We start from the raw sequence: 14,386 nt of genomic DNA on the forward strand, positions 1-14,386 counted from the left end.
ATTGAGGTGACATGCAAAGTTAGTGGAGAACTATCCAAAAAGACTTAAAGCTGTAATTGCTGCCTAAGGTGCTTTCACCATGTATTGACACCAGTCTTGGGCAGGAAATCTGAAAAGAACACAAAGGGTGTGAACTCTGTAGCGAATGGTTGTTTGCTCACCAACAACAGCCAAAGGCATTATGGCATAATATGACCCCATTCTCCCCATTTCTCCCTCTGTCAACCTGACGATGGAAAGAACACAATTATGAGACCCTTTATAGAGGGGGGCATTGGCCATCTTCACACTGACTGATAGACAGCTTCGCTATGGCTGCAGCTGCCCTTCCCCCTTCACCTCCCAAACAACTCAATAACTGACGAGAAGGCGACACAATAGTAATGTGCGTGTTTTTCCCCTTCGCTCATTTGTTCAGCATCAGAATGAATCCCACGTAATCAGTGTATGCCTTCACACACACACACAGACACAGAGAGAAAAAGAGAGAGACAATGGCAAGTCAGTACTCTGGAGGACCTGAGAGATTGCAAATGTACCCTTTGTTTACTCGGGTTGGGATAATAAAGACGTATCTACATGAACATGAACTGAGGCATGCTGATTACCTGGGTTGTGTTCTTTAGGGTATGCAACGGAAGACATGTGAAAACATTTTGCAATGGAAAACTAAAAAGAGTGTCTTACTGGACAAGGCTAGGGAGTCTCTGTAGTGGGTGTCTCCAAGACCCTAGCAATAGGCCTAAACCCTAGGGGCTATAGGGGTTAAGAATTTAGCCTATAAACGCATCATAGGTGTGGAGTACCTGATCTCCGTTTTGGGCACCATGAAGTTCTGATTGACAGGGATATGTGGTGTATCATCTTCGTGGAGGAGCCTGAAGAGTAGAAGTTGAGACGAGTCAAGTCTTGTCAAGGCATGTCAGCTGTGTCCCAATAGCTAGAGTTCCCTTTCCTTTAACCACGGGGTCAGATTACCATATCTGTCACATTCCTGACCTTATTTCCTTTAGTCTTTGTTAAGTTGTTCAGGACGTGAGCTGGGTGGGCATTCTATGTTTTGTGTTTCTATGTTGGGTTTGTTGTTTGGCCTAATATGGTTCTCAATCAGAGGCAGGTGTTTGTCATTGTCTCTGATTGGGAACCATATTAAGGAAGCCTGTTTGCACTGTTGGTTTGTGGGTGATTGTTTTCTGTCTTTGTGTTCTGCACCAGATAGGACTGTTTTCGGTTTTCACATTTTATTGTTTTGTAGCTTGTAGTGTTCACGTTATTATTCTTTATTAAACATGTTGAACACTAGCCGCGCTGCGTTTTGACCCTCTCCTTCATCCCAGGAAGAAAACCGTTACAATATCCCCACTCCTAACTTCAACCGTTGCGGGGTTTTCAAACGATCTGATCCTGTATCGGCTGAGCCAACTTTTGCTCCTACTTATAATGCTGCACTATGTTAGACTCGTGATTCCGAGAAAGATAATTATTAAATGCTGTCCGTGTCAGCCTAGAAAAAAAGAAAGGAAATAATCATTGTGTCTGCATGATCCCTCTAAAATACAGTACCAGTCCACAGTTTGGACACACATACTCATTACTTAGGTTTTTCTTCATTTTTACTGTTTTCTACATTGTAGAATAATAGTAAAGACATCAAAACGATGAAATAACACATATGGAATCATGTAGTAACCCAAAAAGTGTTAAATCAAAATATAATTTATATTTGAGATTCTTCAAAGTAGCCACCCTTTGCCTTGAGAGCTTTGCACACTCTTGGCATTCTCTCAACCAGCTTCATGACTACCTGATGACCAGCTGATCCGATGACCTGGAATGCATTTCAGTTAACAGGTATGGCTTGTTAAAAGTTAACTTGTGGCATTTCTTTCCTTCTTTGTGCATTTGAGACAATCAGATTTGTTGTGACAAGGTAGGGGTGGTGTACAGAAGATAGCTCTATTTGGTAGGCGGTATTTGCTCGCCTGAGGTAGAGAATCTCATGATAAGCTGTAGACCACACTATTTACAAAGAGAGTTCTCATATACATTATTCGTAGCTGTCTATTTACCATCACAAACTGATGCTGGCACTAAGACCGCACTCAACAAGCCGTATAAGGCCATAAGCAAACAAGAAAACGCTCATCCAGAAGCAGCGCTCCTTTAATGCAGGGAAACTTAAATCCGTTTTACCTCATTACTACGAGCATGTTAAATGCGCAACCAGAGGAAAAAAAACTTGAGACCACCTTTACTCCACAAACAGAAAGCTCTCCCTTGCCCTCCATTTGGCAAATCTGACCATAATTCTATCCTCCTAAATCCTGCTTACGAGCAAAAACTAAAGCAGGAAGCACAAGTGACTCGCTCAATACAGCAGTGGTCAGATGATGCAGATGCTAAGCTACAGGACTGTTTTGCTAGCAGGGACTGGAATATGTTCCGGGATTCTTCCGATGACATTGTGTACTGATGTACACCACATCAGTCACTGGCCTCATTAATAATTGCATCGAGTATGTCATCCCCACAGTGACCGTACCTACATACCCCAACCAGAAGCCATGGATTACAGGCAAAATCCGCACTGAGCTAAAAGGTAGAGCTGTCACTTTCAAGGAGATGGACTCTAACCCGGACGCTTATAAGAAATCCCGCTATGCCCTCCAACGAACACACAAATAGGCAAAGCATCAATACAGGACTAAGATTGAATCATACTACACCGTCTCCGACTCTCGTCGGATGTGGTAGGGCTTGCAAACTAGTACAGAGTACAAAGGGAAGCACAGCCGCGAGCTGCCCAGTGACACAAGCCGTACTTATACTTATATGCTCGCTTCGAGGCAAGCAACACTGAAAAATGCATGAGAGCATAATTTGTTCCAGACGACTGTGTGATCACGCTCTCTGTAGCCGATGTGAGTAAGACCTTTAAACAGGTCAACATTCACAAGACCGCAGGTCCAGACGGATTACCAGGACGTGTACTCTGAGGATGCGCTGACCAACTGGCAAGTGTCTTCACTGACATTTTCAACCTGTCCCTGACTGAGTCGGTAACACCAACATGTTTCAAGCACACCACCATAGTCCCTGTGCCCAAGAACATTAAGGTAACCTGCCAAAATGACTACTGACACGTAGCACTCACGTCTGTAGCCATGAAGTGCTTTAAAAGGCTGGTCACGGCTCACATCAACACCATTATCTCAGAAACCCTAGACCCACTCGAATTTGCATACCACCCCAACAGATCCACAGATGATGCAATCTCTATTGCACTCCACACTGCCCTTTCACACCTGGACAAAAGGAACACCTACGTGAGAATGCTATTCATTGACTACAGCTCAGCGTTCAACACCATAGTGCCCTCAAAGCTCATCACTAATCTAAAGACCCTGGGACTAAACACCTCCCTCTGCAACTGGACTTCCTGACGGGCCGTCCCTAGGTGGTAAGGGTAGATAACACATCTGCCACACTGATCCTCAACACGGGGGCTCCTCAGGGGTGAGTGCTCAGTCCCTTCCTGTACTCCCTGTTCACCGATGACTGCATGGCCAGGAAAGACTCCAACACCATCATTAAGTTCGCTGACAACACAACAGTGGTAGGCCTGATCACCGACAACGATGAGACAGCCTATAGGGAGGAGGTCAGAGACCTGGCCGTGTGGTGCCAGGATATCAACCTTTCCCTCCACGTGATCAAGATAAAGGAGATGATTGTTACTACAGGAAAAGGAGGACCGAGCACGCCCCCATTCTCATCGATGGGGCTGTAGTGGAGCAGATTGAGAGCTTCAAGTTCCTTAGTGTCCACATCACCAACAAGCTATAATGGTCCAAACAGCAAAACAGTCGTGAAGAGGGCATGACACAGCCTATTCCCCCTCAGGAGACTGAACAAATTTGGCATGGGTCCTCAGATCCAAAGTTCTACAGCTGCAACATCGAGAGCATCCTGACTGGTTGCATCACTGCCTGGTACGGCAACTGCTCGGCCTCCGCCTGCAAGGCACTACAAAGGGTAGTGCATATGGCCCAGTACATCCCCGGGGCCAAGCTTCCTGCCATCCAAGAACTCCTGCCACTGGGGCCCTAAAACAAATCAAAGACTCCAGCCACCCTAGTTATAGACTGTTCTCTCTGCTACCGCAAGGCAAGTGGTACTGGAGTGCCAAGTTAATCAAATAGCTACCCGGACTATTTTCATTCCCCTCCCCCCCCTCTTTTACGCTGCTACTACTCTCTGTTTATTATCTATGCATAGTTACTTTACCTCTACCTACAGGTACATATTACCTCAATTACCTCGACTAACCTGTGTCCCAAACATTGACTCTGTACCGGTACCCAATGTATATAGACTTTCTATTGTTTTTTTATTTCTGCTCTTTCACTTTTTTTTTTTTTTTAATGTTTTACTTATCTATTTTTTACTTAACACTTATTTTTCTTAAAACTGCATTGTTGGTTAAGGGCTTTTAACTTCTTATGGCTGAAGGGGCACTATTGAGTAGCTTGGATGAAAGGTGCCCAGAGGTGCCCAGAGTAAACGGCCTGCTCCTCAGTCTCAGTTGCTAATATATGCATATTATTAGTATTGGATAGAAAACACTATGAAGTTTCTAAAACTGTTTGAATGATGTCTGTGAGTATAACATAACTCATATGGCAGGCACAAATCTGAGAAGAAATCCAAACAGGAAGTGAGAAATCTGAGGTTGGTATATTTTCAACCCATTCCCTATTGAAATCCCATTGGGATATGAATGAAGATTCACTTCTTAGGGCTTTCACTAGATGTCAACCATCTATAGAAACTTGAATGAGGCTTATATTGTGCTGTGGGACTGAATAAGAGTGGAATTAGTCAGACTACTGGCAGTCATCCATTTCCCGGTCAAGCGCATACCACATGATATCTTCCTGCGTTCCGTTCCTCCTCAAGACACAAAGGAATTCTCCGGTTGGAACTTTATTGAAGATTTTTGATAAAAACATCCTAATGATTGATTCTGTACTTAGTTTGAAATGTTTCTTCGACTTGTAATATAACTTTTTGAAGTTTTTGTCCGAAGATATGGTCAACCAGCACCAGCGTTTGGATAAGTGTACCAAACGCGCTAACAAAAGTAGCTAATTGGACATAAATAACGGACATTATCGAACAAATCAAGCATTTATTGTGGACCTGGGATTCCTGGGAGTGCATTCTGATGAATATCATCAAAGGTAAGGGAATATTTATCATGTCATTTCTGGTTTCTGTTGACTCCAACATGGCGGCTAATTTGACTATTGTTCTGAGCGCCGTCTCAGATTATTGCATGGTTTGCTTTTTCCGTAAAGTTTTTTTGAAATCTGACACAGCGGTTGCATTAAAGAGAGGTATATCTATAATTCCATGTGTATAACTTGTATTATCATCTACATTTATGATGACTATTTCTGTTGAATTGTGGCTATGCAAAATCACTGGATGCTTTTGGAACTAGTGAACGTAACACACCAATGTAAACTCTGATTTTTTGATATAAATATGAACTTTATCAAACAAAACATACATGTATTGTGTAACATGAAGTCCTATGAGTGTCGCTGATGAAGATCATCAAAGGTTAGTAATTCATTTTATCTGTATTTGTGCTTTTTGTGACTCCTATCTTTGGCTGGAAAAATGGCTGTGTTTTGTCTGTGGCTTGGTGGTGACCTAACATAATCGTTTGTGGTGCTTTCGCTGAAAATCCTATTTGAAATCGGACACTTTGGTGGGATTAACAACAAGATTACCTTTAAAATGGTATAAAATACATGTATTTATGATTATGAGATTTCTGTTTGAATTTGGCGCCCTGCACTTTCACTGGCTGTTGTCATATCGATCCCGTTAGCGGGATCTCAGCCATAAGAAGTTTAAGTAAGCATTTCACTGTAAGGTCTACACCTGTTGTATTCAGCGCATGTGACAAATAAAATTAGATTTGATTTCTCAAACCCCCAGCCTGATCTACTTGGACTGCTTCGCAAACATTCCCGGATGTTTCACGATGTTGCGTCTCTGGGTTTAGAAACTCTGTAGTGAGGTTTTGATAACATCACCTTTCAACTTTCTTCTTCTTCGGCAGACTGGACGCTATCTTGCTTATTGCTGCCCTTCGCTGGTTAGAGTGAGAATTAGACTTTTATATATCTACTATAATATCCAAAAGGATGAGGCGAAGGGTTTACTCTGCCCAAAATCTGTCCACGTTAAGCAGATCATTAATTACTAAATAAAATCAAAACACCGGTCTCAACGTCAACAGTGAAGAGGCAACTCCGGGATGCTAGACTTCTTGGCAGAGTTTCAAAGAAAAAGCCATATCTCAGACTGGCCAATAAAAAGAAAAGATTAAGATGGGCAAAAGAACACAGACACTGGACAGAGGAACTCTGCCTAGAAGGCCAGCATCCCGGAGTCGCCTCTTCACTGTTGATGTTGAGACGGGTGTTTTGCGGGTACTCTTTAATGAGGCTGCCAGTTGAGGACTTGTGAGGCGTGTGCACAGGGGCCTCCCACTCCTTTTTCTGTTCTGGTTAGAGCCAGTTTGCACTGTTCTGTGAAAGGAGTAGTACACAGCGTTGTGTGAGGTCTTCAGTTTCTTGACAATTTCTCGCATGGACTAACCTTCATTTCTCAGAACAAGAATAGACTGATGAGTTTCAGAAGAAAGTTCTTTGTTTCTGGCCATTTTGAGCTTGTAATCGAACCCACAAATGCTGATGCTCCAGATACTCAACTAGTCTAAATAAAGCCAGTTGGATTGCATCTTTAATCAGAACAACAGTTTTCAGCTGTGCTAACATAATTGAAAAAGGGTTTTCTAATGATCAATTAGCCTTTTAAAATGATAAACTTGGATTAGCTAACACAACATGCCATTGGAAAACAGGAGTGATGGTTGCTGATAATGGGCCTCTCTACGCCTACGTAGATTTTCCATAAAAAATCTGCCATTTCCAGCTACAATAGTCATTTACAACATTAACAATGTCTATGCTGTATTTCTGAAAAATTTGCTCTTCTTTCAAAAACAAGGACATTTCTACGTGACCCCAAACTTTTGAACGGTAGTGTATATCACACACACAATGTATATTAAACACACTACACATAGACCCTGTATGTATTTTGACCTTCTTGAAGTAGTCTGTTGTCAATTGTTCCTGGCTTTTCCTATTTCCCATGTTTCCAGTTTATAATTGCAGAGGACGGGTCATGTGGTCTTAAGTAAGAGCACGGCCACCGCCGAAGGCCCGCCCATGTCATTGATTTACCACGTCGTCAAGTACATGTAAGGACACCACTGTTGGGTCATCTCATTAATTTACACAACACTGTCTCTTCAATCACTCGCTCATCCCTGTCGTGCCGGCTGTGCATAGAGCAGCAACAAAGGAACTCAACTTGTAAAATTATTTATTGACGTCATTGGAAGATTTGTGGAAAATGTTGATCTACTCTGCCGTGTTTCGGTAGAATTAACCCCTAATGTGTACAATGGCGTTTGAAACCCATGCCCTGATGATTTCCTGCCATGTTCCTAACAGGAAGACGTCTGAGATGGTGCGTACCCCAATGGTCCCCCTGCCCATGCCCCAGAAACTACGCTAACTTCACGCCCGAGATCAAGAAATGATGTCAATTAGCCTATCAGAAGCTTCTAAAGCCATGACATAATTTTTTGGAATTTTCCAAGCTGTTTAAAAGCACAGTCAACTGAGTGTATTTGAAGTTCTGACCCACTGGAATTGTGATACAGTGAATTATAAGTGAGATAATCTGTCTGTAAACAATTGTTGGAAAAATTACTTGTGTCATGCACAAAGTAGATGTCCTAACCGACTTGCCAAAACTATAGTTTGTTAACAAGAAATATATGGAGTGGTTGAAAAACTAGTTTTAATGACTCCAACCTAAGTGTATGTAAACCTCTGACTTCAACTGTATGTTCGAGTTTTATTTCTATGTTAGAGCTACATGCTACACACTGTACAGTGTATGTAGTATCTTAATTTGAACTACTTTGCTATAGCAGGAAAATTATCCTGCAGCAACTGGAAATGTGAATTATGTGGATTATAATGAATTGCATTTTTTTTATTAGGGTTGATACATATTTTTCGTCAGGTAAAATCTCATTTGAAACTTCAAAGTGGAAATTACAAACTTCAGAAGCCGTTTTAAACCTCAAATACACTACAAGGTTTACATTTCCTGCATTGCAGGAAAGTTATCCTGCAACAGGTTGATCAATTGAAAACCTACATCTGTAGCAGTGGTGGTCATCTGCATTGGTCAAGGAGAGCTACAGGGTGTTCCAGGCTTTTGTTCCAGCCAGTGCTAATACACTTGAATCAACTAGTCTTATTTTCAAGACCTTGATTAAATATTATACAGGCCTATGTACAAATTTATGAAAAATAGTTTTGATGTAATCAATTATGAGTTCATATATTTGTATAGGCCTACCGTCTAATACTCTACATTTTGTCATCTACCCTCCAGAATGGTGCATGACCTGGATGTCAAAGTCATTGTCTACTCCCACTTTGGCAAGAACGTCCCTAAGACTCACAAGATGAGCCCCGATGCCTTCATCCAGATGGGACTACAGCTGGCCTACCACAGGTGAGTATACACACCATGCTAATTACATTTGAGTGCTTATTATTTCAACGACTGCAAAGAGCTCTGTCATGCCTGCATTATTTTACAATGACCAGTTGAGGGCACCAGATAGCAAAATATTCTCCAACCTACCTCCATTCCAACCGTAGACTGTACCAGGCCTGGAATTTCGTGATTTTAGGGGTAAGGCCATTTGGCCTTCAACAGGTGCCCAATCTGCCAGGGCACCAAAATAGCCAATTAAATTCATTAGAAAAAGAAAAAAAAAACACTAGCTATGCTGTTCTGTTAAGAAAAACACACACTACCAGTCAAAAGTTTTAGAACACCTACTCATTCAAGGGTTTTTCTTTATTTTTACTATTTTCTACATTGTAGAATAATGGTGAAGACATCAACACTATGAAAAAACACATATGGAATCATGTAGTAACCAATAAAGCGTTAAACAAATCAAAATATATTTTATATTTGAGATTATTCAAATAGCCACCCTTTGCCTTGATGACAGCTTTGCACACTCTTGGCATTCTCTCAACAAGCTTCATGAGGTAGTCACCTGGAATGCATTTCAATTAACAGGTGTACCTTAAGAGATGGCTGAGTTATTGATGAATCAGGAAAACAGATTTTACGTGTCCATTAATTAAATCCTTTGTAAATCCAATACAAAAAGACTTATCACAATGGCCACCTGTTGGCTCTGGTGGGCATTTCGCTACAGTGCATTTGGAAAGTATTCAGACCCCTTGACTTTTCCCACAATTTTTTTGTTACAGCCTTATTCTAAAATGTATTAAATCATTTTTTCCTCTCATCAATCCACACACAATATCCCATAATGACCAAGCAAATGTATATATATTGTTATTTATATATATCACATTTAAATACAGTTGAAATCAGAAGCTTACACACTTAGGTTGGAGTCATTAAAACTCGTTTGTCAACCACTTCACAAATTTCTTGTTAACAAACTATAGTTTTGGCAAGTCGGTTAGGACATCTACTTTGTGCATGACACAAGTAATTTTTCCAACAATTGTTTACAGATAGATTATTTCACTTACAATTCACTGTATCACAATTCCAGTGGGTCAGAAGTTCACATACACTAAGTTGCCTGTGCCTTTAAACAGCTTGGAAAATTCCATAAAATTATGTCATGGCTTTAGAGGCTTCTGACAGGCTAATTGACATCATTTGAGTAAATTGGAGGTGTAGCTGTGGATGTATTTCAAGGCCTACCTTCAAACTCAGTGACTCTTTGCTTGACATCATGGGAAAATCAAAAGAAATCAGCCAAGAACTCAGAAAAATTATTGTAGACCTCCACAAGTCTAGTTCATCCTTGGGAGCAATTTCCAAATGTCTAAAGGTACCACGTTCATCTGTACAAACAATAGTCCGCAAGTATAAACACCATGGGACCACGCAGCCGTCATACAGCTCAGGAAGGAGACGCGTTCTGTTTCCTAGTAATGAATGTACTTTGGTGCGAAAAGTGCAAATCAATCCCAGAACAACAGCAAAGGACCTTGTGAAAATGCTGGAGGAAACAGGTACAAAAGTATTTATATCCACAGTAAAACGAGTCCTATATCGACATAACCTGAAAGGCCGCTCAGCAAGGAAGAAGCCACTGCTCCAAAACCGCCATAAAAAAGCCAGACTACGGTTTGCAACTGCACATGGGGGCAGAGATCGTACTTTTTGGGGATATGTCCTCTGGTCTGATGAAACAAAAATAGAACTGTTTGGCCATAATGACCATTGTTATGTTTGGAGGAAAAAGGGGGGTGGCTTGCAAGCCAAAGAACACCACCCCAACCGTGAAGCACGGGGGTGGCAGCATCATGTTGTGGTGGTGCTTTGCTGCAGGAGGGACTGGTGCACTTCTCAAAATAGATGGCATCATGAGGTAGGAAAAATATGTGGATATTGAAGCAACATCTCAAGACATCAGTCAGGAAGTTAAAGCTTGGTCGCAAATGGGTCTTCCAAATGAACAATGACCCAAAGCATACTTCCAAAGTTGTGGCAAAATGGCTTAAGGACAACAAAATTTGATGGCAGAACTGAAAAAGTGTGTGCGAGCAACGAGGCCTACAATCCTGCCTCAGTTACACCAACTCTGTCAGGAGGAATGGGCCAAAATTCACCCAACTTATTGTGGGAAGGTTGTGGAAGGCTACCCGAAACGTTTGACCCAAGTTAAACAATTTAAAGGCAATGCTACCAAATACTAATTGAGTGTATGTAAACTTCTGACCCACTGGGAATGTGATGAAAGAAATAAAAGCTGAAATAAATCATTCTCTTGTCACGCCCTGACCTTAGAGATCCTTTTTATGTCTCTATTTTGGTTGGTCAGGGCGTGAGTTTGGGTGGGCATTCTATGTTGTCATTGTTTTGTATTTCTTGTGTTTGGCCTGGTATGGTTCCCAATCAGAGGCAGCTGTCTATCTTTGTCTCTGATTGAGAACCATACTTAGGTAGCCTGTTCCCACCTGTGTTTGTGGGTAGTTGTTTTCTGTTTTGTGTGTATTACCTTGCAGAACTGTTCGTTTGTCGTTTTGTTGGTTTTTGTATTAGTGTTCAGCTTTTCCATTAAAATGAAGAACACGTATCACGCTGCACCTTGGTCTTCTCCTTCTCCCGACGACAATCGTTACATCTCTCTACTATTATTCTGACATTTCACATTCTTAAAATAAAGTGGAGATCCTAACTGACCTAAAACAGGGAATTCTTACTAGGATTAAATGTCAGGAATTGTGAAAAACGGAGTTCAAATTATTTGGCTAAGCTGCGTGGAATATTCCGACTTCAACTGTAAGTATTCAGACCCTTTACTCAGTACTTTGTTGAAGAATCTTGGGCGGTGATTACAGCCTCGAGTCTTGTTGGATATGATGCTACAAGCTTCGCACACCTGTATTTGGGGAGTTTCTCCCATTCTTCTCTGCAGATCCTCTCACCTCTGTCAGGTTGGATGGGGAGCATCGCTGTACAGCTATTTTCAGGTCTCTCCAGAGATGTTTGATCGGGTTCAAGTCTGGGCTCTGGCTGGGCCACTCAAGGACATTCAGAAACTTGTCCCGAAGCTACACCCGCATTGTCTTGGCTGTGTGCTTAGGGTCAAAGGTGAACCTTCACCCCCCAGTCTGAGGTCCTGAGTTCTTGGGAGCAGGTTTTCATCAAGGATCTCTCTGTACTTTGCTCCAATCATCTTTCCCACCATCCCGATTAGTCTCTGAGTCCCTGCCGCTGAAAAACATCCCTGCAGCATGATGCTACCACAAAAATGCTTTACCATAGGGATGGTGCCAGGTTTCCTCCAGATGTGACGCTTGGCATTCATTCCAATGCGCTCAATCTTGGTTTTATCAGACCAGACAATCTTGTGTTCTCAGGGTCTGAGAGTCCATTAGGTGTCTTTTGGCAAACTCCAAGCGGGCTGTCAAGTACCTTTTACTGAGGAGTGGCTCTGTCTGGCCACTCTACCGTAAAGGCCTAATTGGTGGAATGCTGCAGAGATGGTTGTCCTTCTGGAAGGTTCTCCCACCTCCACTGAGGAACTCTAGGGGTCTCTCAGAGTGACCATCGGGTTCTTGGTCACAATCCTGACCATGGCCTTTCTCCCGTGATTGTTCAGTTTGGCCAGGCAGCCAGCTCTAGGAAGAGTCTTGGTGGTACCAAACCTTTTCTACAGACAATCCCTTCGACTTCATGGCTTGGTTTTTGCTCTGATATGCGATGTCAACTGTGGAACCTTATATAGACAGGTGTGTGCCTTTCCAAATCGTGTCCAATCAATTGAATTTACCACAGGTGGACTCCAATCAATTTGTAGATGTAAAGGGGTGCGTAACTGGTGGCAGTGAAGTCAGACGCAGGAGAGCAGAACTAGGTAATAGCCGGAGCAGTTTAATTTCAAAACCAACGGCATAAAGAAATAATCAACATGGGTACAAAACCCGACGCGCACCAGTAAACATGTGCACAAGCACTTACAACAAACAATTCCACACAAAGACATGGGGGAACAGAGGGTTAAATACACAACACTTAATGAGGGAAAAGAGAACCAGGTGTGTAGGAAAACAAGACAAAACAAATGGAAAATGAAAAGTGGATCGACGATGGCTAGAAGACCGGTGACGCCGACCGCTGAACGCCGCCCGAACAAGGAGAGGAACCGACTTTGGTGGAAGTCGTGACAGTAGAAACATCTCAAGGATGATCAATGTAAACAGGATGCACCTGTGCTCAATTTCGAGTCTCATAGCAAATGGGTCTAAATACTTATGTAAATTAGATATTTCAGTTTTTTTTTTGTGTATTTGCAAAAAATTCAAAAAAACTGTTCGCTTTGTCATTATGGGATATTCTGTGTAGATTCATGAGGGGAAACATATTTTATCCATTTTAGAGTATGGCTGTAACATAACAAAATGTGAAAAAGGTCAAGGGTTAAAAAAAACGAAAAACGAAACGTGAAGCTCAAAGAAGTGCTCGCAGGCAACTATACCTCGACAAGATCCCACAATGCAGAATGGGGAAATGGCTGCCTAAATATGACCCCCAATCAGAGACAATGATAAACATAGATAATTAAATCACCTAGATAACCCACCCTAGTCACTGTCACGCCCCAACCAACCTAGAGAATAAACAGCTCTCTATGGTCAGGGCGTGACAAATGGAGCCATGTACAGCATCATACACTGCTAGGATTATTATATAATGGTGGGCCTCCACAGTAAACCATGGAAGGAAATTATCAAAAATTGCAGTTTATGATGTCTGTGGCATAGATAGCCATAAAGTTGTCTGCTACTGTCTTCTTGCCCCTAGTTGTGAAAGTGGATACAGTGTGACACTGTGTAAATTCACAGAACACGGGAAGGGCATTTGATTTGTCTGGACCCTGGGACTTCATGGGGAGATTTCATGGGCAGGTATGTACCTCAAGTGCCTGCTGGTCCCAAATGCCACCCACCACTCCTCAACCTAAATTTCAGAAGATAACATTTTCATTTTTGAGAACTTCACAATTCTCTTATGATTGCACTAATATACCATCAATCAAGCCCATTTTGCATCACATCAAAATCAAGGAATACACATTGTATTATATAGCGCTTTTCACAACAATGACTGTTACAGAGGGTTTTACAAACCCGGTCTCGACCCCCAAAGAGCAAGCAGCAGCTACAATGACTTCAGAAAGTATTCACATCCTTTGACTTTTTCCACATTTTGTTGTGTTACAGCCTGCATTTAAATCGTGTTACTGGCCTACACACCCCACAATGTCAAAGTGGAATTATGTTTTTTGAAATGTTTACAAATGAATTAAAAATATGAAAGCTGAAATGTCTTGAGTCAATAAGTATTCAACCCCTTTGTAATGGTAAGCCTAAATAATTTCAGGAGTAAACATTTGCAAAACAAATCATAATAAGTTGCATGGACTCACTCTGTGTGCAATAATAGTGTTTAACATGATTTTTAAATGACTACCTCAACTCTGATGAATGACTACCCTGAGGCCAAAGCTGACTTTAAAAAAATCTTTACAGAGTTTAATGGCTGTGATAGGAGAAAACGGAGGATGGATCAACAACATTGTAGTTACAATATTAACCTACATGACAGAGTGAAAAGAAGGAAGCAGGTACAGAATCAAACTTTTACA

The 14,386-nt window shown here is 41.7% G+C and overlaps 1 pseudogene; it reads left to right on the forward strand.

Moving 5' to 3' along the window:
- Nucleotides 1–8,560: 8,560 nt before the first annotated feature.
- The window catches only part of LOC120021837, a 45,324-nt pseudogene continuing 39,498 nt past the window's right edge, over nt 8,561–14,386 (forward strand).

Source organism: Salvelinus namaycush, chromosome 26 (assembly GCF_016432855.1).
Source record: "Salvelinus namaycush isolate Seneca chromosome 26, SaNama_1.0, whole genome shotgun sequence".
In the NCBI taxonomy this organism is placed as follows: domain Eukaryota; kingdom Metazoa; phylum Chordata; class Actinopteri; order Salmoniformes; family Salmonidae; genus Salvelinus; species Salvelinus namaycush.